We start from the raw sequence: 27026 nt of genomic DNA on the forward strand, positions 1-27026 counted from the left end.
AGGACCCATATGACACTGTCAAGTGAGAGATGGTCCAGCTGGAACTGCAGGGAGGGAGGAGTTCGAGTTCTGCAACGCGCCGCGCTGCAACAATTTCATACACGCTCGTCCTTGATTTCGCGCCACTGCTGCCAGGGCATCCGTACCCCTGACCCCACGTGATGCGCTTCGAGCGTACATCGCTGGAAACAGCAACAAGTTTTCGGAGACGACTGCCCTCGCGTGGTTATCTACATTGCTCCAAATTTTCCGGACGCTGGAGCAATTGAAAGCAGCGCGGCGGCGCATTAAGGCTAAGTGCTGAGCGAGTTGCTACATGATCAACTGTAAGACGAAAACTAGCGACAAAGACGCATACACAAGATACAAGGCGTACACAGTACGAATGCTGTTTTTATATATACACGTGCAAGGGGTACACAGCTTTAGTCCTGTGTACTCCTTGTACTTTGAGTAGGCGTCTTTTTTGGTGGTTTTCATCATAGTTCGTCGCAGCATCGGTATACAGGTCATTTCGCTATCAATTAGACTTGCTCACAGAAGACATTCAGGGATTCCATATACGCGTAGCAGGCGAGTAATTGAATTCTGAGGTTTTACGTGCCAAAATCACGATTTGATTGCGAGGCACGCCGAAGTGGGGGACTCCGGATTAACCACCTGGGGTTTTTAACGTGCCCCAACGCACGGGACACGGGCGTTTTTGCATTTCGCCCACGTCTAAATGCGGTCGCCGCGGCCGGGATTTGATCCCGCCGCTAAGCCACCACTGCGGGTAGCAGGCGAGTATAATTAAACATCATTTACAAATAATTACACGACGACTGCGTTGCGTCTCGGTGCAAAGTCACCGGGGGTCATGGCAGACGGCCTCCCCCCGACTAAGCGCTTTGACATATACATATCCTTTGAAGAAGCGCTGGCGTACCAGCGCCTTGATCGACACGTCGACTGTGTGAGGCACGGGCAGGGAGAAGCGAATCTATTCACGAGGTTCGTGCAATGCAGCTGCCATAGTCCAAAAGTCACGTGCCTCCGCACATCACCGCTTGTGGGCAGTGAAAATGTCTATAACTGCACGTGACTGCAAATATGCGCGCGCGTGTGGGCGTTTTCCGCATTTCGGTCACCTCGATCGATAAACGCTCGCGGCCAGGAGGCCAGGATTACGATGCACTTTCCCTTGATTCGGCGCTGGCCTTCGGCTCGGCCGCGTGCGCGTAACACGGGGGACAGAACGGCGTCCTATACGGCAGCAGAGTGGCGCGTGCAAGTGACTACGTGACGCGACCGAGGCATCACCGGCGGCACTGACTCCGGAACAGTGCATACACAACTTACCGCGATGTGTGGCTTGCGGCGTTGCGTGAGTGCGCTACTGTGCGTGCTGAGCTCACTTATGAGCCCGTGCCCTCGTGTATGCCCTACCTAGGACCAGAGATAAACCGCCAGAGGGGAACAAAGGGCGGCCCGAGGCGCGCGCTGCTCGCGACGTCAGCGACGCGTTCCCGCCCCCGCGACGATATATTGCCGTTCCGCGCGATATCGCCCTCCCCCACGCCGAGGAATGCACGCGCCAGCACAGTTGCCTTGGCTAAGTACGCACCAGAACAGTGCGGCCAGTCGAGCTCCCGTGTAGCCGCTCCCTCGCGGTACACGGGGAAAGGTGGGAAGACACCGGTACACGCCCGGTACTACAGTGCCTGGTGGGACTGCGCTAATGCAATCCCTGTACAGGGTCTTCAAACCTTAACATTAGTTTTAATAAAAACGCTATGCTAGCTACGCACAATCTTGCTTGCACAGGGGGTTTCTCTGCCTTGGACTGACACAATTTTCGCGAATAATGAGAGCCATCAAATGAATAATTGCCAAAAAATTAGTAAACTTCTCTGATATCACGATTGTGGTATATTTGTATATATGAAACGTTAAAACGGCCATACTTGAAGAAAACTTTGATTCTCGTGGAGTGCTACTGTTCCGAGATATCCATCATCAAATTTGACACTCATTCAGGTAATTTCGCATTAAAGGGCGTTGATCTCTACACAACGTCAAACAGTGAGGGAACGCCAACGTGAGGGCAAGGGAAAAAAAAGTCAGCGTTGCGTGTTTTCGACAGCAAGAGTGCAGCTGTTATCAGTTTCGCACAGCCAGGGCCATGCTCGAACGAGCATTGTTACGGCCATGTTCTATCGCCTTGTTCGCTCTGATGCCCCGCAACTTTCTGCCAATTATTTTCAGTCACCTTACTCTATATTAGCTCTAGAAAAGAGGAAAGCACTGTCCGACAGATATTAGTGTCAAGAGAATGCACGGGTTCCTATATCACTGGATTACATTAATTTCTTCTCATCCACCGTTCGCGACGCGGGCAGGGCGCGATCTGACCACTGACGAAGCCAGAAAAAAGCGATAAGGAATGGCATCAAAAAAAAGCATCGATACGAAATCCCGGCCCCAATATATCGCGCAAATAGCAAGTCAGCAGCCTTCAATCTGTGTTTTAGTGAGCCGGTGCGCGAAGAGCTGGTATATAAAGCCTTGACAAAGCACCGTTTTTATTCGAGCGGACTCGATAGCGCCGCTGTAGATACTGTACACGTGCACCTGACCGCACAATGGAAACTGCCCGCACCGCGCTTGGTTGCAATTTCGCGTTTGAGCCAGCTTTGTCCGAGCACAACAGGAACCATAACAATCATGCCCGTGATAAGAATGCATGTGACTTGCACACACAGTCTTATCCCGCCTACAGCCAACACAGGAATGTATCGTCACGACTAAAGTCATGCCATTCGAAAACCAGCGAAATGTTCGTGGAGTGTAGCCGCTTTGGCATACGCCGGCGGTTCCCTAACATTGGAGAGTTTTAGAATAGGGGCCCCAAAGAAATAGCGTCGAAGCCACTGCGCATGCGCAAGACGCAAACTGCATTTGGGTTTTGCTTTGGGAACGCTATTTCACCGATTTAGCGGGAGCCCAAATAGCGGCCCCAAAAGCTTTGAGTGGGCAAACATGGCGGCACCCATCGAAGCGACAGCTCTGACCTAGCACAAAACTGGGTTCGATTCGCGGTAACGCGTGAAGTTCGCAAGCTAGAAGTGACTGCGGTTATCGCTTTCTCTCAACTAGCGTGTGTTATAAAGATTGACTCATTAGACGCCGCTGATTTTGAATTCGATTGTTGATTTTATGGCTCGTAGGCCTAACACGGCTAAGCTTGGCTAGTGAAGGCTAGTAAAGTTGGTTTGCTCAAAACTAAGCGCAACTAATTGCTTGCTGCTTACAGAATAACCTCTAAATTGTAATTAAATGCGAATACACGCAAGTCAAAATTATTATTCCTATCACAAAATAGTATATTTTATTTAATTATTTCTAATAGCTTTTCTTTGACGCCGTAGTGGCGCTGTCAGCGCAAGACGCTATCCGCAAACGTAAAACCCTATTCTAAAGCTCTTCACTCCTACGTGCCCCAACGCTAACACCCGCAAAGCTCTTTGGGAACCCAAACTATTGGGGCCCCTATTCTAAAACTCGCTATTTAGCCGTCACGGACACCTTGATACCTTGACCCGCTTAGAGGCCATTCAGGGAACGCCTCGGTCACGTTGCAGGGGGAAAACGAAGATGCTGATGGCAGTTCTATGTACAGACAGCCGAATCTTCCAGTGAGGTTAAACATCAACGCTGTTCTTTGACAGACCTCAATCGATGCGGAGAACGTAGTTTCACAGATTGGCCGTCGCAGGTGCCTCATAAACTGTCATTCGTGCATGCATGTATACCATGTGTTTCTGCGATGCCATGTTAATCAATTATAAAAAAATCGCCCGTGGCAGGTAGCACGATTCTCGAAGAGACGGACATTACTTGCACAAGAAATCAAAATTTGTAATCAACTAACAAAAATTCGCTAATTATGATTTAGCTAATTACGTTGTGGCACATATTGCAATTTACACGCAGTAGCCGGTGAGACTGCAAGGCGTATTCACTTGAATTCTGTGGATGACACGATATTCTAAATAAGCGTCATCAAACTTGCGGTAAAAGTGCACTGTCGTTCCACTTCTTTAACAAAACGCTGTGTTATGCATTGAAGCACAAAAGTAACTGGAACGCCAATGCATTTCGTCGGACATAAGTATCTCGAAACTGGTTTCATTCTGAGAATTCGTGATCCACTCATTCTGATAACTGAGTGAATATGTCTTGAAAACTCCCCCGCTACACTTTGTAGATTGCAATATGTGCCGTAAGGTAGTTAGTTAAAAGCTTAATTAGCGATTTTTCCTGATTTCGTCAGTTAAGCATTTCGATTTTCCGAGCAAATAATGTGTAGCAGATCACGGTCAAGCGCGCACAAACAAGGACAGAGTGGAGTAGACAACACAAGCGCTTACTCCCAACTGATCGTGTATTTACAAAATTGCATCATATGAACACTTTACTTCATAACGTCACAAGACCGAAATGCCGACATCAGGTGGCCATGCTCAGAAACTTAGTTTTTTTGGACGACAGAAAAACAGAAGGTGCGCTGACACACGACACACTCGCCTTTTTAATGTAATCTACTTCAATTATCTCCCTAACATCCTAGTCCTTATATTGGCTACTATCTTACACATGTTGAACAAGGGTTTACACAACTTCTTGTTCTTTATTCCACACACACTCATGACAATGCACAGAAAGATTCTCGTTGCGGTAACTCCTCACCTTCCTCCTGTGTTCAAGAAGTCTTTCATTCAGACACTTTCCAGTCTGACCAATATAGCTGGAACCACACGATGAAGGAACTTCATATACAACGCCACACGCACACTTACAAAAGGATCACGATGTTTGACAGTGCACGGCTCTGTCTTTTTCTGGAAAGGATTAGTCATTTCGCCAAGTTTCCCTACCCTCTCAGGGGCGGAAAGCACTACTCTGACATTGCTACGATTTCCTGTCTTTTATTAAGCGGTGCGAGGTATTGTGCATGCACGGAATTACTACAGTGCAGAAACTATTCCCTTCTTGAAACCATCTTTCATTTTTTGTTTCTTTTGTTAACTTCCCCTCAGCTATAGATACCAGAACACTGTCAGGATACCCTGCTGACAAAAGTCGTGTCACTTGCCTTTCGAAATTTCTTGCCATGGTATGAAAACAAGATTTCTTCAGGGCGTTATCTAAGCATGTCGCCCCCCCCCCTTCCCCCCAGTCTTATTTGAGCAATCCAGCTCAAGGATTAGAATTGTGCTATCTACCACAGGCGATTTTTTAAAAATTCGCTAAAGTCTCAGAATAAACACCCGGTATATATTATATATACCGTGTGTCCCACCAGCGAACTAATCCACCAGCTAACCCAAGATGTTCAACGAAAAGGAGAAAGAATTATGAAAACACGGTGCAAAATACGATTTTAAAATCTACGGTGTTCGGTCGTCAGACCTCTGACGTCCGAACATTGTATAGGACTTATAATTGTATCTTTCACCGTGTTTTCTTAATCTTGGCTTGGCTAACGTTAGCTATAACACCATATATATATATATATATATATATATATATATATATATATATATATATATATTCAATTTTTCAATTTTCCGGTATCTTTAAAGATCGCCTGTGGCAGACAGCCTAATTCTTGTCCTTGAGCTGGATTATTCGAAGAGGCGGACATTATTAGCACGAGAAATGGAAACATATATTCAACTAATTAACAAAAATCACTAATTCTTAATTATTTACTTTACGGCACATAGTGCAATTTACTAATTGTAGCCGATGAGTTTGCAAGACGTGTCCCCTTGAAATGAATCTCCAGGATGACACAAGTTTCGAGATATTATTTCCCAAAGTGTGCGATGAAATAGTATACATGGGCGTTCGTTACTTTTGTGCTTCAATGCATAAAAGAGCGTTCAGTTAAAGAAGTGTAACAGGGCATTTTTACAGCGAGTTGGGTGGCGCATATTTCCAAACTGGTGTCATTCTGGAAATTCATTTTAACTAGACATACCTTGCAAACTCACCGGCTACAATTCGTAGATTGCAATATGTGCCGTAAAGTTATTAATTTCTTAAAATGTTAACAAGATATCTTTTTAATTAGTTGAATATGTGCGTCGATATTTTGTGCAAGTGATGACCTCCTCTCTGAATAATCCAGCGCAAGGACTAGAATATCTGCAACAGGTACTTTTTAAAAAATCCAGAAAACTTACAAGATGATCACCCCGTGTATATAGATGCATGTGGGTGAGCGAGAGAAAAGTTGCGAGAAAGAAACAGTCGCCTGTGTGTCTCCTCGAGGACAACTATAGGGGTCTGCTGACCGCTGGTTGAGATACAGCGGCTTGCATCATGCATGCTGAACACACCGATTATAATGAACCTGCTGTGGTGGCGTAGTGGCTTACGAGTTGCATGCGCTGCTAGGCGTCTTGAGACGGCAGCATTGGCTTTCGTAGTTTCTTGGGTGGAAGGTCACCCGGACTTCTCTTCTGCCGCGGAATAGTTGAGATTGACAACGCACACTGCCGGGCTAGTCGGTTCATACTTAGAGACTAAAATCGTGCGAAGACAACAAGACAGCAAGTGGAAAGGTCAAGCGCGAACTGACACCAGTTACGAGTTCGAGCTTGTCCTGCGTACGCCTTGCTGTCACGTTACTCCTCGCGTGAATTTCAGTGCTTAACGTTCAACTATACGCCGCAACCGCCCATCCCTATAGCGCTATACTCTCTACGCTACTTTCCCTCGTTTCAACACGCCGGCTCTTAACTAACGACTAACTCAATCAGTCTGATGAAGTATTCTTTCAAGACTCAATTTTTATTTCGTCAGCAGAAGAAAGCTGGTTATCAGCGAAGGACATGAAGGGGATCTTTTTTTATTTATTTTTTTTATTTCCCGCCTGAACCGCAGCGCAGGCACGTCAACGTAATGTCGCGGATATTAAATTACTTTCGCACGTATGAATCGTTTTTGTTCATAAGAAGCTGTCAAAACTAAGTAGGTTTGGAAATTGATTTCCTTACATTTGGGATGTAATTCTTGTTCATCGACTCATAATTAACTAGTCCCGAGCAGACGCTTTCAATATCCATGACATCACAAGAAGCTATAGTGCGGGAACGTCAAGGCGGCGTCGCTAACAGTCTTTCGTTTTCGCGTTCTTTCATCGCTTATCCCAAGACTCAGTTCACGGCAAGACTGACGTTTCTGGAATTCCTCTCCCCCTCCCCCTCCCCGCAGTAGAGTAATTTAACAATCCAGCTTATCTTATTATTACAACTCTTTAGTGTCCCCTTAAACATTTCGACCTTCGAGCGCGTGATAGTCAGAAATATCCTGTTCGGATTTTCGTGCTAATTCATACTTAAAGTGGGGGAAAAAGGTGAGCTTTCAGAATTACTGCACATTGTCTAAGTTTCACATCCCAAGGTAACATCTGCATTTTGATAGCCGCTGAAGTAAGGAAATCCGGTTAAAATTTTGACCAACCCGAGTTAATTAAAGGAACGCTAAACAGAAAAAATAACTTAGCTGCATTAGTAAACTACCCTTCTGCAATACCAAAAAAGCCAACCTTACCGCGAGAGGAGACTTCGTGAGGCGGAAAAAGCCGCAAAAGCAAAAGACAGGTGGCGACGCCTCCTTGAAGTTCCCGCACTATACCTTCTCGTGACGTCATGGATTTTGACAGCGTCTGCTCGGGTCTAGTTCATGTTTTATCGGTAAACGTGGACTATATTTCAAAGGAACCAAAGGCTGAACTTGACAAGTTTTGAGATCGTGTACTACGCCATAACGGCCCAAGAATGAGAAAATAGATAAATCCGTGATGTCCCACTGACGTACGGCTCTGGTGTTTCAGCGAGAAATTCGAAGACTATGAGTTTGACCTTCATTTTCTCTCACAGAAATCAACCTTTAACCGTGGAATTAACGAGAATATAGTTTTAAAAGAGTATTTTATGACTCTAAACTGGGGGATTTAATGCTTCTCTCTAGAGTCCCTTTAGCGTACGCCTCAAATCTAAGCGCGAGAGTTCTTTTTTTTTTTTTTTTTGCATTCCGCCCCCTATCGCGGCTGCCGCGCTGCTACGAATCGAACCCGCAACCTCGGTCTCAGCAAAAGAACGCCACAAACGCTGAGGCGCCGCGATAGGTTACATTGTCTAGAACGCTCTCTCGGTTCTCTGCAGCTTTCTTGTCGAACATTTAGGCACATATAATGCTTAAAGGTTAACTAATATACTTTGATTTATTCAGTTATTTAACCAATTCATTTATTTATTTCTAAAATACTGCGGACACAAAGTCCAGGCAGGGAGGGCGTCACAAAATACAGATTAATGACAATAGCTGAACAAAACACTGTAGCGTGTCCCAGCTAACTTTAGCCAAACTGTTCAAGATACCGTTTTAAGACCTACGATGCTCGGTTGTCAGACTTCTGACGACCGAACACCGTAAGTCTTTTAAATGTATATTGCACCGTGTTTTTCTAATTCTGTTTTTCGTTGAACAGCTTGGATAAAGTTAGCTGGGACACATGGTAGGTCAAAGCAAAGTGTTCAAACACAGTAAATGCAGAAAATTGCTACGGCAAATGTTGATGCTTCTTTCTCCGACTTCATTATGCATCCTAAGAACAAGAAACAAGCACAGGAAAGCGGTCGCCAGGTTTCACAGAACAAGAAAAAAAAAATACTGCCCGACGAATGCAGCCGCCATCGTTTGGATATTTCGCTCCGCAAAGGGCACCGAAGGGCAAGAATACAGCTGATGTTCTCAATGTGCCCCATCTGAACCAGCCCGGAGTTCTGATTGGTATGCAGGAACCTCAATGCATGCACACACACACACACACACACACACACACACACACACACACACACACACACACACACACACACACACAGACACAAACCCAGCGTTTGCCGTGCACATAAAGAATGTGCGAACACGGTATGAAAAGCCACAGCAAGCAATCGGCGAGCTCCGCACGTACATGCATGACCAAAGCGACAACCATAACTGCCAAACCCGGAGGCCCTGTGTTGCCCCATTATTTTTCCTCTTGCCAGCAATTACTCCCGGATGCAGCGACAGATGGCGCTGCCGTAGAATGGCGTGCTCATAGGGAAATAAATTCAACAAGAGGCGACACTCGGCGAAAACTGGCAACAGGAAACACATCACGCCTAGTGTTAATCCCATCCGTTAGTTGCCTCGAGCATCGGAAAAAAAAAAATGGGAAATGAACTTACAGACGTTCTCTTTTTTTTATTCTTTCACGCTAAAACTAAAAAGCTTTGCGTATAAATGAACTAATACTTTGCGACCTATTTTTCTTGCGTTACTTAGCAACAAGATAGCGGCACGCCAGACGCGCGGACGTGCCATGGACGTGCCACCGAAGCGAGCGAGGTTGGCTGCGCATGTGAAGTTCGTCTGTTCGGCGACCCGTCTCTTTTGGATGTAGCCCGTTTGTTGGGCTCCCGGCGTTTTCTCGCGTTCCTTCTGCACTTCGACACGGTACCACTGCACTATTGGACTACGGCAAGGTGAGAAATTTTGTTTAACAGTCTGCGACGCACTTCACGCAAAGTTAGGCTTACGGCACAAAACCGAGACAAGTGACGCAGTTAGCGAAAAACAGCTCGGCCGTTCTGGCGCAGTTAATTTGAGTTAATGACTCGTACTGGGAAATGTTTGCGACGACTTCTATGAGCCCCAACATTATTGCAACTTATTTCGGTAGTTTTTGGGCACGTTTGCAGCACCCGACTTTGTGACGCAGTTAGCGAAAAGCAGCTCGGTTGTGTGCCGCAGTTTCGCATGTGCTGAATCTTACTGGGACAAGTTCGTGACGCGTTCTCTGAGCCCCCAAATTATTGTAATTAATTTCGTAACTTTTTGGGATACCTTTGAGGCATGCTCGCCGCGCCTGGGGTTGTGAAGCTGTTAGCAAGAAAGCAAGCCGGTCATGGTGACAGTTAGTTTGGCGTGTACTGAATTTTAGCGGGACAAGTTTGTGACGTTTTTTATGGCCCCGCAACAGGATATACCTTCTTTCGGTACTCACGCTTGTCGAAAACGCGACGAGCGATTACCAAGGATGATATAACACGGAAGTGTGTTGCTTGCGCTGGCAGGACGCGTAAAAGATAACGCCGAGGAGCTCAAAAACCAAGAACTCGACAATTCTAGAATTGGCTTCTGAGCGACTGAAAACAGGCTTCGCACCCACCAGTTTGTCGTGAGTGCGAATAGAAGGCATTCTGCGGGCGTGTAACATGGTCTGGCTGAGAGCCCGTGTTGTGGCCACCTCTTCGTGTGCTTAGCGTACCATCGCGTCGACTGAGGCCAATTTGTTTTGGAAACACGCAGTCACCCGTGCATTTGTGCTCTTAAAGTGCATGAAATAATGCCCGGGTTGGGAGGGATGCCTGAAAATCAATGTTTTCTTTATATTTTATGGCATTGTTTGGGAGGAGCCTGTTTGCTACGAAATGTATGTAAAAGTGAATTTATCTGTAATGCCACCCATTCACCGCTTAGGCACGTTTCGCCTCTACACACAATATTCCTGTTAGGTCAATATACCAAAATGATACATGCTTGTAATTTACTTTTTTTCAGCTGGTGGCATCCGGTGGAGCTTCGTACGGCAACGACTGCTGCTTACCTGGTGCCACAATTTTGGATGAATGCTCAAGAAGCCCGAAGCGAGCATTTATATAGAGCAAAATAAACATGTCATCATTTTAGAAGGCGTCTTTCGTTTACTTTATGAAATTGCACGTGGCACAGATTCGGTGGAGGCTTGTAAAGATCGTTCGCAATCATTTTTACTAAAAGAACGATTCCGCGCCAAGGCAGTGCGTGGTTCAGCAGCAGAAGTGAAAAAAAAAAAAAAATGGCGCGCCGATTAGCGGAGCCGACGACGTGTACTAGGGGGGGGGGGGGTATTCTGTAAAAGTCCACCTAGTGGACTGTCCATTTCGGCCGCTGCTGATTGGATGCAGCTGTACGAGAGAGGAGAAGACGAGCGGCCCCAGCCAATCAGCAGTGGCCGAAATGGACAGTCCACTAGGTGGACTCCTACAGAACACCTCCCAGCTGGCGTTCAAAACGAGCGCGCCCTAAACCTGAAGGTGTTAATCCCATCCGTTTGGTGCGCTACAGTCAATTCGGCCGCTAGGTACTATGGGAGTGTCGCTCTTGTTGAATCTATTTCTCTATGGCGTGCTCCAGCACCCTCGGCCGCGACTTTACAATTGCAAGTACGTACAGCGAGGCGTGGCACTTGCGGATTCTTGCGACGGACTGCTTTCTGCGCCAGTAAGTTCTCTCTTCCTCCGCCGGGTTCTTCTTTCGTGGTGTTTTCGTTCGCTCTCGGCTTTTCCTAAGCCGCTGCACTGTTTTCTGCTTCGGTATTCTGGGACTAAAGATGTTGGAGATTCATAATTTGAACTGAATTTATTTACAGACAGACATTAGCGGGGGTTAAACTGAGTACATAGTAAATAAGGAATGCCAGTTCACATTAACGAATGCGGCTGAGCAAAGGCCTCGGGACAGTCCGTCGCTCCGATTGGGCACTTGGCGAGATCGGTCCGTTGTCTCTCAAGTGTCTCGTATTGCCCTCTTCCACAAGTTGTACCATCATCATGCTCTACGAGAACACCTTATCCCCCATCCAATTTATGTATCCCGTCGTATTGATCACCAGTACAAAGTCGGCATTTTGTCATGCAACACTAAAAGTTTTTCACAACCATTCCTGCCGCGAACCTCACGTGACTGGAACCATCTTCCCGCTGAAGTTGTAAGCCTTACTAATTATGAACAGTTCCGTGAAGCCTTAGCTAATATTGTATATACAGGTGTCATTTAAACACTCACGTAACCAGTATTTGCCTTCTTCATTCTTTTCTATTTACTACTCCCCCTCTGTAATGCCCTTGGCCCTGAGGGGTATAATAAATGAAATGAAATGAAAGTCTCAGACCACACTGCCCGCTCAGCCGCGGAACCATGTGTCCGGGCTGCGTAACTCACACCGGCGGTGGCCGCCACTCGAACCGCCCGACCCGTCTGCGCCGCCTCAGCCCGACCCAAACACTCCCCAAAAACTCCCTCGCTGTGCGATTTATGGCACTCGCCATAACCAGTGCGCGAGAACCCCTGCCGCTCCCTTTTTCGCCGAACCGCGTCCGGCCACCGCCTTTGGGGAAGTGGCCCGAGTGCGAGCCAACAGCATAACATTGCAAGGCAACAGATACACAAACACAGAAAGACCAAACAAAAAAATACATACATGAGTTAACCAAGGCGAACATTCACAATGACCTTACACATGCGGTCGACTGTTTTCACTGAACATGGAAACTCCGTCTTTGCACATGCAAGGCCTGCTGTTGCCTACAATCCGTCTCCACCAGGCAATGTACCAGCTCGTGAATCATACCCCCTTCCCACTCTTGCGATTCAGATGGTTCATCTGAATTTTTAAGCGCTTATCGACAACGACGTTGAAAGATTTCTCAATTTTGAAGCGAACGTTGCTAGAGATGTTCTAGTACACTCTAAACTAAGAGCTTATCGTCTGCCCGCCGCACTTTTCGGCGACCGCTTTCAAGGATCGACCAGGCATTGAATCGACACACGCCGTCTGCTAGAGCACGCGGCGCGACAGAACTGTCAGAGTCATTATCGCAATTATCGTCTGTTACGGCGCCTGAGGGTTTGGATGATGATAGTGAAGGGCAGGTACAGTGAAAAAAAAAGTTTTGATTTCTTTCAACGGACTTTGCGTACGGTTGCAATTGCTTACACGTTCAATTTTCCCGCTTGTTCTTCCTCTTAACGTGTGCTGCCATGCAGCGGTGCAGACGTGCAACGCCACCAATAGTCAGACGCATTTTTCACCAGCGGCGCCCGGCCGTCATCGCAAAATGAGGCACGTTTTCGCCGCCGGACGATACACTGCCCTATTACAGTGCACCATATTACAGCAACGGAGCAAGAGCCATGACTGCGTATCCACTAAGACGCACGCAAGTGGCCAGCTCACGTTTTGATTGGCCAGTCTAACGCATGCAACTGAAAATGTGAACGGCCAGCATTGTGAACGACCTTATCGCCAGGAACCCGCGATATGGGCTTTACGACAGATACGCACTGCAAACGTTACGACCGTAGTCTGAACCTACCTTAACTCTTCTGAAACAGTAGCGTTGGTCACGATCGCTGAGCCGACGAAAACGGTTTTCCACTGGCAAAATGAACGTACAAGCGCACGAGATGCGATACGTACACAACAGATTGCGTTCGCTGACCACGTGTAATTGACCGCTGGGCTGTGGGCTGGGCTGGTCCTGGTATTTTCAGTAATCAGTATTTTCAAGCTACCCGGCTTCCGTAACACGTTTTCTGACCCTAGTGGCCAGCACTGTGGCCCACATGGTGGCCAGTCCGGCGCACGTTTGGGCTCGAGTGAGGAGGTGAATAGCAACGTTCTTAGACATTGGTGAATAGAGGCAAAAGTGAAGCGAAAACCAACGTAAACTCGTTCTAGTGACGTTGGCAAAAATAACAAAGCAGAACGCCTAGCCAAACCAAAATTCACGTTATCTGTGACGTGCGACGCGGGTGTTTTGAAACGAACTTGCTCCGAGCGTGATGCAGTGTGTGCAAAGCGGCCGCAGCAACCAAGTGATATATTTTCGCTCTGTTGCACAAAATAACGTGTGCATCTCTACATACCTGCGTAAAGTTGTTATGTGGGCTGCCATGTCTTTAAATTCGGTGAAAGCGGTCGCATTACAGTGAGCGTCGTTTGTTTTTCGGCTTCCAAGACGTCAGAGTTTTGGCACGACGCAAGGAGCTCAGGGATTCATCTGCTTGAAAAAGACCTAAACAAGGTATGATGCGAACCACATGTATTAAATATTATAATCTACTAAAGTGTTGCGCATACGAATAAAGGTTTTCATAGATAGACGCACGGCTTCGTAACGTAGCAATCGAGGAACAGGTTAACAGGAATCTTTAGCTCGGCCCCAACTCGGATACCAGCTATTTAAATACATGTAGAACGCAGAAATGCTTTTTTGAGATAACCCCTGTGTTGATATTAATAGAATGTGTTGCATTTGAGAAAGAAAGTTAAATTCCAGTGACGGTTATTAGTAGAGGAATTTTAATTTAGGGCCTTAATTGCTTTACAAAAGTTGTCGAAAATTGGTAAGATTGAAAAATATAGAAGCACGAAGTTTGCAAATTTGTTACTTTGCACCAAAACCAGATATCATAGTTCTGTAAACTACATTAGATCATCTAAAGCGCACAATCTTGATGTCAATTTATATCTTACGTGAAATTTTTGCAATGTTCACGAGGGCTTTGCAAAAGTCATACTCCCATATATTAGTGGCGTAATTAAGAGCCATGTATAATACATCAATTTTGCCCGCTTTAGATGTACTGTTATATGCAATTTACAAAATTGTGACATGAGCTTTGATCATCCAGTTGGAGTTGTAAACCTGATACTTTCGTTTTCTGGAAATTTGCGATTTTCAACAATTTTCGTAAAAGAATCAACGGCCTAAATCGAAAATCTGGTCACTCGGTTTTAACTTTTAACTTTTAAATTATTGAACAAATCTAATCAAATTTGGTGCACCGGTCGTCGGGAAAAACGATTTCTCCTTTCGCATGGTGTTCCAAGTCCTTATCTCATTCGCTCGACCTACCTCGTTCTTCGACAGATCCTCGCCGTGCGACTCTGCGAACCGTTTCACTGGAGAGGCCCCTTCCTGGTTTCTTGGCGTAACCTCTCGGGGAGCGCCTAGATATCGGGCGGTGATTGACTTAGGCATACCAGACTGATGTCTGTTTCTTCTCCCGGCCAGGCAAGCACTGCCTGGTCGGCTTCTCTTGCACTTCATGATTATCCCATTGAACTTCTCTTGCGCAGCGGACTGACCAACGTTCCTGTAGCCCTGGTGCCGTCCAATGGGGAGTCAATCAAAATGAAGAACCCCACCCAGATTCATTCATACAGAACTTCAGAGGGCGGCAACCCACTACCAACTGATCACCGAAGTACGGCAGTTTGGTCGCGGTGGCATTCTCTGCTGTTCGCCAGACCAGGCCTGTATCATTGACCTTCTCAAATGTACAGCGTTTGCCTCACATCCGGTGAGCTCCCTCATTCCTGCTCACTTGTGTTAAAGGACTAGTTCGTGGGGTCTCTCGAGCCTTCCCCCTTCAGAAATTCTGGAAATGTTTTCTGTTGCCAGAGCCGTGTCCGTATTTCGTTGCTCTTGCTTATTTGAGAACAAGAAGATACCCACAGAATCAGTCATCCTTACCTTCGCGGGAACAACTCGTCCGACAGAGATCAAGGCGTGGCCACTCATTTACCGAGTTGAATCGCTATCTTCTCGCCCCCTTCGGTGTATTAGGTGTTGGCGCTACGAGCATAGCATTAAGGGATGCCGATCAGTTCTTCGGTGTCGTAAATGTGGAGAAAATCGCGAATTGAAAGATTGTTCCTCACAGGCAAAACGGTGTGGTCTCTGCCATAGGCGGAGAGTGTTCATTTTTCGGGGGGGGGGGGGCTACTAGCTTACCGAACCCCCTATATATATATATATAACGCCGTCACTTCAGCAATTGAGCGCTGAAGTGACGGCGTTATATGAGTAAATACAAGGCCGCATAGCAGGAGACAGTTCACTTTCACAGCCTGAGTCCTCTCGATGGTGTAATCGTCCTTCGTGTAATTGTCGCATACTTGGCTATCACTAGTACTGCTTCGCCTTTCCGGCGAAACTCCAGCCGCTCTCTCTCTCTCTCTCTCTCTCTCTCTCTCTCTCTCTCTCTCTCTCTCTCTTGTTTTCTTTTTCTATGAGTCCGAGTATAAGTGCTGCTGCGCATGACTGCTGTCGATTCTTACTTTGAGTGAATCCGGTTTGGCCTTATTTCGGTTACTGAGTGAATTGTACAGTATTCCCCAACTATCATCCACCAAGACTTAAAAAAAGACCAGTAGCGTTACCCGAAGAAAACCTAGTGCATATTGTTTCCAGTACAGTGGAGTAGTCGCCAGTAATTATTTCGTTACTGAGATTTAATTTGGTAATTGCAGTTAATTATCTAACTCGAGTACTGTCCTAATTTTCAAAGTGTCAATGAGGCATTTGTAGGCACACCGAAAGGACATGCAACCTGCGGTGTTTTCAGCGACGTACTAATTGCTTAAAATTTTTTCTGACTGACGAAGAAACCTCACCAAGTATCGAAAATACCACATGACTGCGCTCCCATCCGCATCATAAAGCAGCGCCCTCAAATAAGCTGGTTGAAATCGAATGCATTGCCTGTCGCAAACCCGAAGAGACAGCGCATCACCTTGATAATGGTACGAAAGGAGCACCAACAGCAGATTTCGCGGCTTCCAGTGGCGTAGCAACGGAAAGGGGGGGGGGGGTCATATACGTCTGAAGACACCCCTCTTTCCGCCGGCTTGACTGGGCGCAAATGGCAAAGAATGCTGCGGTATCGAGTAGCCCGAGCTCAGGCACCCGATGCGTTGCGCCGCAGAATTGTCGGCTGCAGCTCTATCAACACCCCACGAAATAATTGCACGAATGTGCGGGCCAAAAATTTTATTCGCAAAATGGTCGCTAAACTACTCGCCTTAGCAGAACGTTCCATGTGGGGTGCGCTCGTGCCGTGCGTTCATGCTGGGAGCAGGCGTCGCTAAACATATATGGATGGATGGATGGATATTATGAGCGTCCCCTTTGGAACGGGGCGGTGGGTTGCGCCACCAAGCTCTTGCTACTATACTGCCTAATATCCTACCTAGGTTAAACAATGAAAAAAGGAAAAAAAATCACTCTGAACTACCACGCCCAAATTTTCTGATCCCCTATTGCGAACTGTGCTTTTGTAAGTCTCCGTCTTTTCTCGTGTCCCTACTTTTCTTCCACCAATCCTCCAGTCGCCTCTTACTAATGTCCATTGCGGACATGTTTGCTTTACCACTGCTTCCTCTGAACCCAAGGGCTTCAAGGAGGCCAGTGGTGCCTAAATCGACCGCTGGGTAGACGTCTTCACATTCTAATAAAACATGCTCCGTAGTTTCCCTATAGCTTTACCGCAGCAAGCACATGTTTCTTCTTCCTTCTTATATCTCGCTTTATAGGTGCGTGTTCTAAGGCATGCTGACCTCGCTTCGAAAAGTAATGAGCTTCCCTTTGAGTTATCATAAGTTGTTTTTTTTTATTTCGTTTTTTCCTCTCAAGTAGTTACTCATGGCAGGTTTCTTTTCCATTGCCGCCACTCATGAGATTATTTCAGCCTCTCTGACTTTCCGCTTGACGTTCTTTGTTGCTGTGTTGCTCACCCTACAGGCCGTATACTTGCGGGTAAGCTTCTTAGTTCTTTTCCTCCACTGTGAATCAATGTTTTTCCTGAAGCAAATACCTCAACACTCTCCCAGCCCATTTACTTTCTTCCATATTCCTCAGTCGCTCTTCATAATCAATTTTACTGTGAGCTTCCCTCACTTCAAAACTTGTCCAGCCCATATCACCCTGAACAGCTTCATTGGTAGTCTTCCTGTGAGCACCCAATGCGAGGCGTCCCGCTGACCTTTGGTTCCCGTCGAGTATTTATTGTACCCCTGATTTATAGCAAACAACCGCATTTCCAAAAGTAAGTCCTGGAACCATTACACCTTTCCACATACCTCGGAGGACCTCGTACTTATTGTATCCCCATAGCGCTCTGTGCTTCATTATGGCTGCATTTCTCTTCCCCTTTACTGTTATGCTTTTTTCCTGTGTTTCCATATATCCATTGCCTTCATTTATCTATATACCAAGGTATTTATATCTACAGTTAGGTGTTGTAAGGCTCCCTCTTCCGTTCAGAACGCGCAGCGAACAAAGACAGCAGCAAGAGGGCGTTCAACGAGCGCACTCGCGTTTACGGCGAAGCGTTCGTTGAGAGCGACGTTGCATAAGTGCGGCCGTCAGAAGTCGCGAATGGGATTCTCTGGATCGTCTTCAGACTCGGTGCCTGGAGTTCCTAGAATTTATTGCCAAATGGAACTTCTTTGAGTCCCTCCCTAATCTTACTGTTATTTTTCGCTTGTTCCTCACGATCTGCGTGTCAGTTGCATCATGCGAAAGGAACTTTTCCAAGTTAAAGCTGATCAAGACGTCTCTGCGCTCCACCATGAGTGATGAAATGCTGTCAAACTTGGCGATACTGGCCATAGAAAAAGAACACGCAAAAAATATAAACTTTACTACTGTAATTAATGAGTTTGCAGAAGCGAAGTGTCGGAAAAAGAACTTCTGAAGGAAATGTGTCCTTACCGGTCATTACTTTAGTGCAAAAAGCTCGATATACCACCATGGTTTGTGCATCGGCAATATGTATACAATGTTCTATTTATCAATTTTGAGTCGTTGTATTAGTTTTTTATCAGTTTCGCAGTGTTGAATAAAATAGCTTTCTCCTAGTCCTAGCTAACCGCTTCTTTATCATTTTGTTGTTGTGTGACTTCATGTCACAAGTACAGTGTCTGTGTCAGCTACACGTAATTTTATAAGAAAAAAGGTTAATTTTGTAATAATATTTCCCGATATTCGATGACGTTATGTGTCTTTGTGGTTACTAGGAACTCGGTAGCGTGAAAAATATGGCAGATAATTTATAACCATATCCTGAATAATCCCTTAATTAGTACTTATATAGGAAGCACTTCAATTCGGGAATTGAGGACTCAAAGTCATATTATTAACTCAACAAAAACTTCTTAAACAAAATCGTTTTGCGTGCTACAACCTACAGTACTTTGGCACTGCGGGCGGCGCCCAGTATGGCAGCAGCGAAAAAAATATGAAATACTGGACCAGTGACGTTGATCCCTCAATCCTCTCCATTGCGAGTGCAGACCAACAGTAGTGCAAGCTTTCGCTGGCACGGGCTTCATTGCGGCCTTTTTTTTTTTTTTTTTTTTATGGTGACGCCAAGAATCGAGGCGAAGCGTGCTCTATTCTGTTCCCAATCTTGTGGTGGTACCGCAGCTCGGATAATCACGTTTGTCCGTATAGCAGCAAATAAAAACGAGGCTTTATTGATCAGAATAAATAGAACTCGTAATTGTCATAGCATTGGCGCCCGCGCCGCAGGGAGCCTAGGTGGCGTTTTCTAATGGGGTGGGGAGATCAGCGTCACTGACACACAATTTAATTTTCGTTTTCGTTCAGGGCTGCCCACAGCCAAAATACTGCGCGCCATAGTACCTACGACCATTTCTGTGAAGTTGTTGGGCAAGGTATGAATGTCGGGCTTCAGTTTTGCAAATGCAATATTGCCGCTAAAATTGGTAATTAAAATTTTATAAAGATATTTTTTGTTACTTGTGACGTGGGCCATATTTTCCACGATTCCGCATTTGTATTGGCTGCCAAGCCTTACAGTCTGACAGAAGATGTGCGCATGCGCTTATCACAAGTTATCAGTGCAGCACCCTGTGTTATTTGGCGCAGAAAAAACAGCGTGCATTCGAGATCTCCGGGAAAGAAAGCGAAGGAGAGAGGTCAGGTGATCTAGCCGGCCAATTTACAGACCCGTGCCTTCCAATCTATTGCGCATGAAAAGTCGCATCCAGCCAGTTTCGTGCTCGGCTGCTGCTGTGTGCGGGTGCCCCATCTTGCGGATACCACAGAAGTGGAAGACGTGACAGCGGGACTTCGCTGAGAAACTCATCCACCACTCCTTCGTCCACGTAACGCTGTCCAGTCAGTGTGTGATCGAGGGAGATGGGACTGATTATAGCAACGGCGTAAATTCCGCACCCCACATTGAACGACCACTGGTACTGGTGCCGATTGCGCTTTACCCAGTGTGCATCGTAGTCCCTCCAATAGTGTGCATTATGCAAATTTACCTAGGCGTTTCTGCGAAAATTGGCTTCATCTGCGCACATGATGTTGCTCAAAAAGTCCGGTGATTCATCGGTTTTTTGAGGACCCAATTCGAGAAATCTAGACGATTCTACGGGCCCCTATCTTCTAAGCATTGGTGCTGGTTAAGGTGGTACGGGTGAAAGGCCGTCATTTAGAATCCGCCAAACCGATCATTTGGAAATTGGTACCTGGGCGGCCACGTCCCGCACGCTAGCATGAGGATTTGAGGCCATAAATACTAGAACATCCGTGCGTAGGCTAGGACTCAAAGGTGGAGTCCTCCGCTACTGTTTCTTGAAGTTGCCGGTTTGTCTCAGCTTTTCACAATTTCTTATGATACTCGATGCGTTTGGTATACCGGCACACTTCCATGACTGATATATTTGCGGCCTTCCTCTTGTTACTATTTACAGATCAAGGATCATGTTTACCTTCTGCTCATTAGAGAATGACATGGCGTCTGGGACGAAACAAAACGCACCTTTAAAGGGACACTAAAGGCAAATATCAAGTCAAACTAAAGTTATAGATTAGTGCTCGAGAATGTCTAAGGCGTCAATATTATCGCGAACAGAGCCTTAATAATCGAGAAATTCAGGTTAAAGGCAAGACATGATTAGAGACTCCCCCGGGATATTCAAGTACTTGCCCGATGACGAAGCCACTCTCCAGTTAAATTCTGTCACTAGTACTGAACCACTCGTTGCAAGAAATATTCTTGTATTATAAGACGAAATCAAATGCTAGTTGTCCAGTTCTATTTCATTTTTACACACACAAAAAAGGACTCATTCAAATTACTATTGACAAAGATGCGGGCGATCGTAAGGTTTAATTTTCGCTCGGCTCTGCGCCGTGCACGATTTCGCGTTTCAGTAGTTTCGTTATCGCATAGTGCTGCGCTGGTTTCGCTGGCTCGCCAAACTCGCACAAACAGCAAGTAGCAGAGAATTGAACTTCCATATGAAGTCGCGAGATGCCTGAACGGTCTACGCCTCTTGACCAAAAAGCAGCTGCAGCGGCGAATCCTTTAATGCTCCTAAATAAAATAGAATCCTTGGCTCGGTACCGGCATCTGTCGGGTCCCATTTTACCCACCGAAGGTAGAAAAGGGTGGTGATGGCGTATGCAAAGTCACCACTCTTCCCGGTTAGGTAGCCGGAGACTTGAACTTCAAAAAAGGTATTCGGACGGACGGAGGGGAAAAAATTTAATGAGAAAAGGACCTGCGAGGCTGCCAGCCCGGGCTTAGGCCACCCGGGCATTATGTGCGGTGAGGCATAGCTAGCCTTTCCACCGCTGCCCGGGCCCGCTGGCCCGCTGGATTGCCCATAGTTGGTCGTGTAGTTCCGAGCTAGTCAGAGCGCTTAGCCGTCGCCAGTGGCGTAACAACAGGGGGGGCCGGGGGGCCATGGGCCCCGGGTGCAAGGGGCCAGTGAGGGGGCGGGGGGGGGGGTGTCATATACGTCTGAAGATACCCCTCTTTCCGCCGGCTACACCCGCGGAGGGGGGTGACAGAAGACCTATGGGCCCCGGGTGCCAGACGACCTAGCTACCCCACTGGCCGTCGCTCCTCGAGAAGGTCCGGTTCTATTTTGTCTTCTACATATATTGATCTGATCTCTGTAAATTTCCATAAGATGTGTGCCATGTCTGCGTGTTCATGCTTGCAGAGCTTGCAGCTCGCGTCTGGGTTTTGTCTTGAATTTATTCTGTGCTGGGTTTCGAAACGTTCTGGTTTGCAACCTTCTCCAATCTGTTTCTTGAGACCTGCCCAGTTGTTTGTGGGTATGCTTCTTTTTGTTTCGTATAGTGTGTCAGTATGTCGTGGTATGTGACCACCCTGTCATCTTTTATCGCTACCTCGTCGTTGTCGCCTCCTCCGTGTTCTCCATCGCCTCCGCCGCAGTCCCTCCCCCTTTCCCGGGGGTTGCGGGGTGTTGGGACGTCACTGTCCGAGCCGCGGTGAGTTAGTTCTCGCGCGGCTCGGTGGGCCTTCTCGTTGAGGTTGGGAGGGGCATTCGCGGTTACTTCTCCCGCATGTGCCGGGATCCATTTGAGGTATTTGGGTGTGATTTTGCTGTTCTTGAAGTCTTTGATTCGGACGCTTCAGATGCAATTTTCTCGTAAACTAAGTATTTTCTTGGCTCAAAACAAGTGTTGCGAGGTTTCCGCAACGGTACTTAAAGGGACACTAAAGCGAAACAATAAATCAGTTTAGACTAATGAAGCATTGTTTGAGAACCCCGCAGGCAGTCATTTCAAAAAAAAAAAAATATTTTGATTATTAAATGAGAAAATGAAGGTCCAAGTAACAGTATTTGAATTTCGCGCCGAAACCCCAGCGCCTGTACGTCAGCGTGACGTCAGGGATTCCAAAGTATGTTTTCGTATTTGGGCCGCGTTGGCTGAATAAAGGTTCCCGAAACTTGCAATGTGTAATATTTGGTTCCTTTGGAACACAATGTAGTCAATCTGTACCGCTATATATAATTAGTAGGCCCTAGAAGATGCCATCAAAATCAAAGACGTCACAGCCTTCAGGTGCGAGAACTTAAGTAGGCGTCGCCACCCGTATTTCGTTCTTGCACTTTTTCTGGCTTACCAAACGTCTTATCGTTGTAAAAGTGGTGATTTTGGTGTTGTAGAACGGTAATTTACTGATGCAGACGAAATCATTTTCCCCTTTAGTGTCCCTTTAAGCGGTCCACGTCGAGTTAGCATTTGCCTTTAGTGTACTTTTAAACCATCGCACTTTTGTGATGCGATTTTTGTGGCAAAAAAAAAAAAAAGAAAAGAAGGAAGATCCGTGCACTTTATCTACACTATGACAACAGCTATCACAACGCGACGTGTTACTTCGGCCAGGGGCGCGGCGGATAAGGCACCAGCTTCATCACGATGTTTTTCTTTATTTCCTTTACTCAGAGGGAGCCTGTTTGAGGGCGCTGCTTTACGATCCGGGTGGGAGCGAAGTCACGCGGTATTCTCCAGTTTTCGCAGTGGTTACTTATCAGACGAGAAAAAGTTGGTACCCAATTAGTACGTCGCTGAAAATACCGGTTAGATGTCCCTTGGCTGTGCCTTCAAATGCCTCATTGACATTGATAATTAGGATAGTATGTCTCGAGTTGATTAATTACACTTCCCTAATTAAATCTCAGTAACGAGAAGATTACTGGCAGCTACTCCACTGTACTGTAAACAATATGCACTAAGTCTTCTTCGAGTAACGCATGGCTCTTTTTTTTAAACCTTGGAGCATGATAGTTAATTGGGACACCCTGTGCATATTTATGAGCTCTGTGTGCAACTGACGATGTTTCAATCCCTAGTAAATGTTGTAAATTATTAAAATGTTTTTTTTAATGAGTCGTTAGCATTGCTTACTGGAAAGAGAAGCAATACCGAGACAACATTCACGTGCATTTCACACACACCATTGATAAAAGACTGCCGAAGGGGTCACTGAAGTCTAGGTTTCTTTTTTTTTTTTTCATGAGCAAAAAAAAGCACGCAATGCAATTTGCCCAGACAGATTTTTGAATCCGCCGACTTTATGAAGGTGCCCGAGTCTCATATTGTAAACTTCGATGGTTGAACATTGCTACGGTCTTCGTGTTCTATTGATCTTCGTTACATTGTATGTATCCTTTGTAGCCCCCCTCCTGCTAGGGCCAAATTACTGGCCTGTAGTATTGTGTAAATAAATAAATAAATAAATAAATAAATAAATAAAAATAATTTGAAGCGTGGTGAACATATAGCAAGATATTTATTCTCAAGGCATACGCTATCCATACCTTTAGAAATAATTTCTCATTGGCTACCTCCATGTGTTTGAAAAATATAATAAGCTTTGTCCAGTGTGCATACTTAAATATGTTGTGTATGTGCAGGGTGTTTACAGTAAAAATTTAAAAGAATGTTGAAGTGAGAAAATACGGACAAGGCAGCCGCCGCTATAGTGCTTCTAATGCGCGTGTCTTCCTATTGTCAGGATTTGCAGAAATAAAGCGAAAGTATGAATTAAAAGCCGTGCACGTCCGCGCCAACAATGATACAGTAAGCTAACAGCCCCAGTAAAATTTCACATGAAAAGGTCGAGGAAAGTCAAAAGAAACCTCAAATCATGTAGGTGGCAAAGCTCTCGTAATGGCACTTTAGGTGTGCGCGCGTGTGTGTGTGTGGGGGGGGGGCGGCTCAGCCCCCCCCCCCGTAATCGGTGCCTGCGGTCTCTGCAGTGGTTCTCACTCAGCTGACCATACTAACTGCTCTGCGAGAGCACAGGAATTAGAAATTTTGGAAATAATTGAACAAAGATGCTCAGGACAGGAAGCCCGTTCAATCATTGCAGAGGGATCTCGCGGGTATGCCAGTGCAACAAGTAGACTATCTCATGCAGCCCCACTTCCTCGTCATAGCTTCGGCAGTTGAGAGGGCAACGCAGAAGGCAATGGAAAATCTATTTGTGAGCCTATTGGAGTATTAGCACAAATAGTTACCACCCAAATGACTCAACTCCTTCAGGTGAATGTCCACGTACCTAAGCCTCTAAACTTTCAGTGCCTTCATATGTGAATGATGCAAAAACATCCAACCCAGGCCCCTCTAAACTTTGACCTAATGAGACCTCTCCTGTGTATCATGCAGAACAGGAATCAGATTGGAGCTCAGATTATGGCTTGCAAGAAACGTACATGGAGATTGACTCCCATGCTCTTAAACGCCGCGCAGGGATCTACAATGACACCTAACATGAAGACTTTTTTTAAAAAGTGCCAGAAGGAGAATATTTCCCAAAAAGATATTGTTTAAGGATAGCATCCTCGACAAGGCAGTTTCTGCTGCTGGTCTTAGCAAAACATAAGTACGCCTAAAGTATTACAATGGAATTGCCGTTCCATTTATTCCGCTGCTGTTGACTTATATTACACCTATAGCCAACACTCACCAGATATCATTGCATTGCAAAAATCCTGGTTATCAGCAGAAAAAGCATTTGATCTAAAAAATTACCAAACATTTCGCTTGGACCGTCCCTCTCGTGGTGGCGGCTTAGCTATCTTTACCTCTTCAAAAGGTGCGCATTGGGCTGAAATGGCTTACCAACTTACAACTTCAGAAAGCAAAATTCTAGCTATAGACATTTCTATTCCAGGTCTCATCCCACTCACTTTAGTTAATTTCCCCAGGGGTATCCTGAATACTAGTGTCCTAGATACAGTAATTACGTTCTTACAGCCTTATATATGTAATACAGTAATTACAAGAAAGTTTGCGCAATTATCATTGGCAACATCTGATTTCCCGCATCTGTTTTCTTGGAACAAATGATGATCCTCTAGAAAAATTGAAGTAACGATTACAAGACTAATGTGAAGAGCCCCCCCCCCACTGAACTTTTACCTCCACAGATCTGGTCTGGCTATATCGCCCATGTGCCCTTTATGCAATGAGAGTGAATCCCTGGAACACTTCTTGACATGCTGCCGTTTCATTATTCAACAGAAAAAATTTTAGAACCCTTCCAAAAGCTTGGCTTGAATTTGACTCTTCCTTTAACTCTTTCCTATGGGGCTACCGCCCTGGGTTACAGCCACAGGAACGTTTGTGAAGCCCTCTGCATCTTTATGCGCAAGACAAAACTAATTGTATTGTTAGAATTTTTCTAAATACCTCAAATGTTCACAAAATTTCTAGATAATTGATTATTCATACCTATAACAGTAGACTTTAAATCCCATTTGCAAGATACTTATTTCATTTCACCCTTATTAAAAAAAAAATGCTAACAGTTCCTTCACCATCCGATTCATCGCCAATCCCCCAGAGTGGGTTGCGCCATTTAACTAGGGAACAAGAACAAGGAGCCTCCGAGCTAAAGAAGGTGATACAGACAAGGTGGTGCATGCACCTCAGAACTGTTTTATCTTTAGTTGGATAATATGGCCTTTATCAACAGAATTCAAAGGCCAGAGGAAACTTTGAGAGAAGCAAGCCTGACAACCATAAACTGGCACAAATAAGAACTATAACAGCTCAATTCCCTCATCATGTGCACTAAACACGTTTACGTATGTGCGTCAAGAAATCGACATGAAAAAAAAAAAAGAACTATACTTCTGCTCTGAAACCTAATTAACGAAGGTAATAACATAAAAATTGTATAGCGTATCCCTCACACTATGAGACCTTCTTTAGCCAGTAATCTGTAATTCTTGTTTCTCACGTCGCATTTGACCGGCTCCATGTCGGAGGCCAGCTAGAAGTTTGTACGGCTATGGTGGAGCTGCCACTGCTTCTGAGCATGTACGACAGCGATAGCAAGCATGCGAAGCTAAAGCTCCTCTATACACGTTTTCGCCGACTAGCAAAAGCGGCAGTGGTGCGTGGATGGAGGGGCTTTACGCGAAGCCTGTGCAGTGCAAGCACCCTGGAGGCTACCAGGCATCAGATGTATATCCAATGCGACAGTGAGTGCATTTGTGGCGAAACTGAATCTGTTTGGTGGCTATGCTTAGTGATGATTCATCACCAACACCCTGGTGATATGACCGTTTCGGGACTTCTATGTGGCCGGCGTTGCTAAATGACGCCACCAGCTTTCACTGCCATAGCCTTACAAACTCCTGGAGGCTACCAGGCGTCCGATGTATATCCCACGCGACGGTGAGTGTGTTTGTGGCAAAACTGCGTCTGTTTGGTGGCTATGCTTAGTGCCTTCCAATCCTCATGACCTTCCATCACATTTTCTTTGGAGGGGGGCACTGCGAAACCATGGCACCAGTTTTACAAAACTAGTTGAGCACCACCAGCATAAAATTCAGCAATGGTGTCGACACCTAGTGGGACATGCAACGTGCCAAGCACATCCAATCAGACCACTGTGACATTATTGAAAGCAGAGTCCATATTGTAAGCACTGCACAGTGCTGACACAGCACCAGGAAAAAAAAAAAAAAAAACCCTTGGCAGCAACTGACTTGCTGGAATGTCTGA

General features: G+C 45.9%; 2 protein-coding genes and 1 long non-coding RNA gene across 5 annotated transcripts in view; 2 read left to right on the forward strand and 1 right to left on the reverse strand.

Annotated features, from left to right (window-relative positions):
• The window catches only part of Dip-B (Dipeptidase B), a 46786-nt gene extending 33316 nt beyond the window's left edge, over positions 1–13470 (reverse strand). The window contains exon 1 of one of the 3 annotated variants that reach the window (XM_050193863.3): positions 13343–13470. The gene's annotated coding sequence lies outside the window, so the exon portion shown is untranslated. The other 2 variants (XM_050193861.3, XM_050193862.3) reach the window with 2 other exon arrangements.
• LeuRS-m (Leucyl-tRNA synthetase, mitochondrial) overlaps positions 1–27026 on the forward strand; it is a 125301-nt gene that overhangs the window by 17958 nt on the left and 80317 nt on the right. The window lies entirely within an intron of this gene.
• On the forward strand, positions 9246–10793 carry LOC140215249 (uncharacterized). Its single transcript, XR_011892195.1, has 2 exons — positions 9246–9584; positions 10663–10793. It is a non-coding gene; the product is annotated as an uncharacterized lncRNA (long non-coding RNA).

This window comes from Dermacentor andersoni, chromosome 1, assembly GCF_023375885.2.
Source record: "Dermacentor andersoni chromosome 1, qqDerAnde1_hic_scaffold, whole genome shotgun sequence".
Classification (NCBI taxonomy): domain Eukaryota; kingdom Metazoa; phylum Arthropoda; class Arachnida; order Ixodida; family Ixodidae; genus Dermacentor; species Dermacentor andersoni.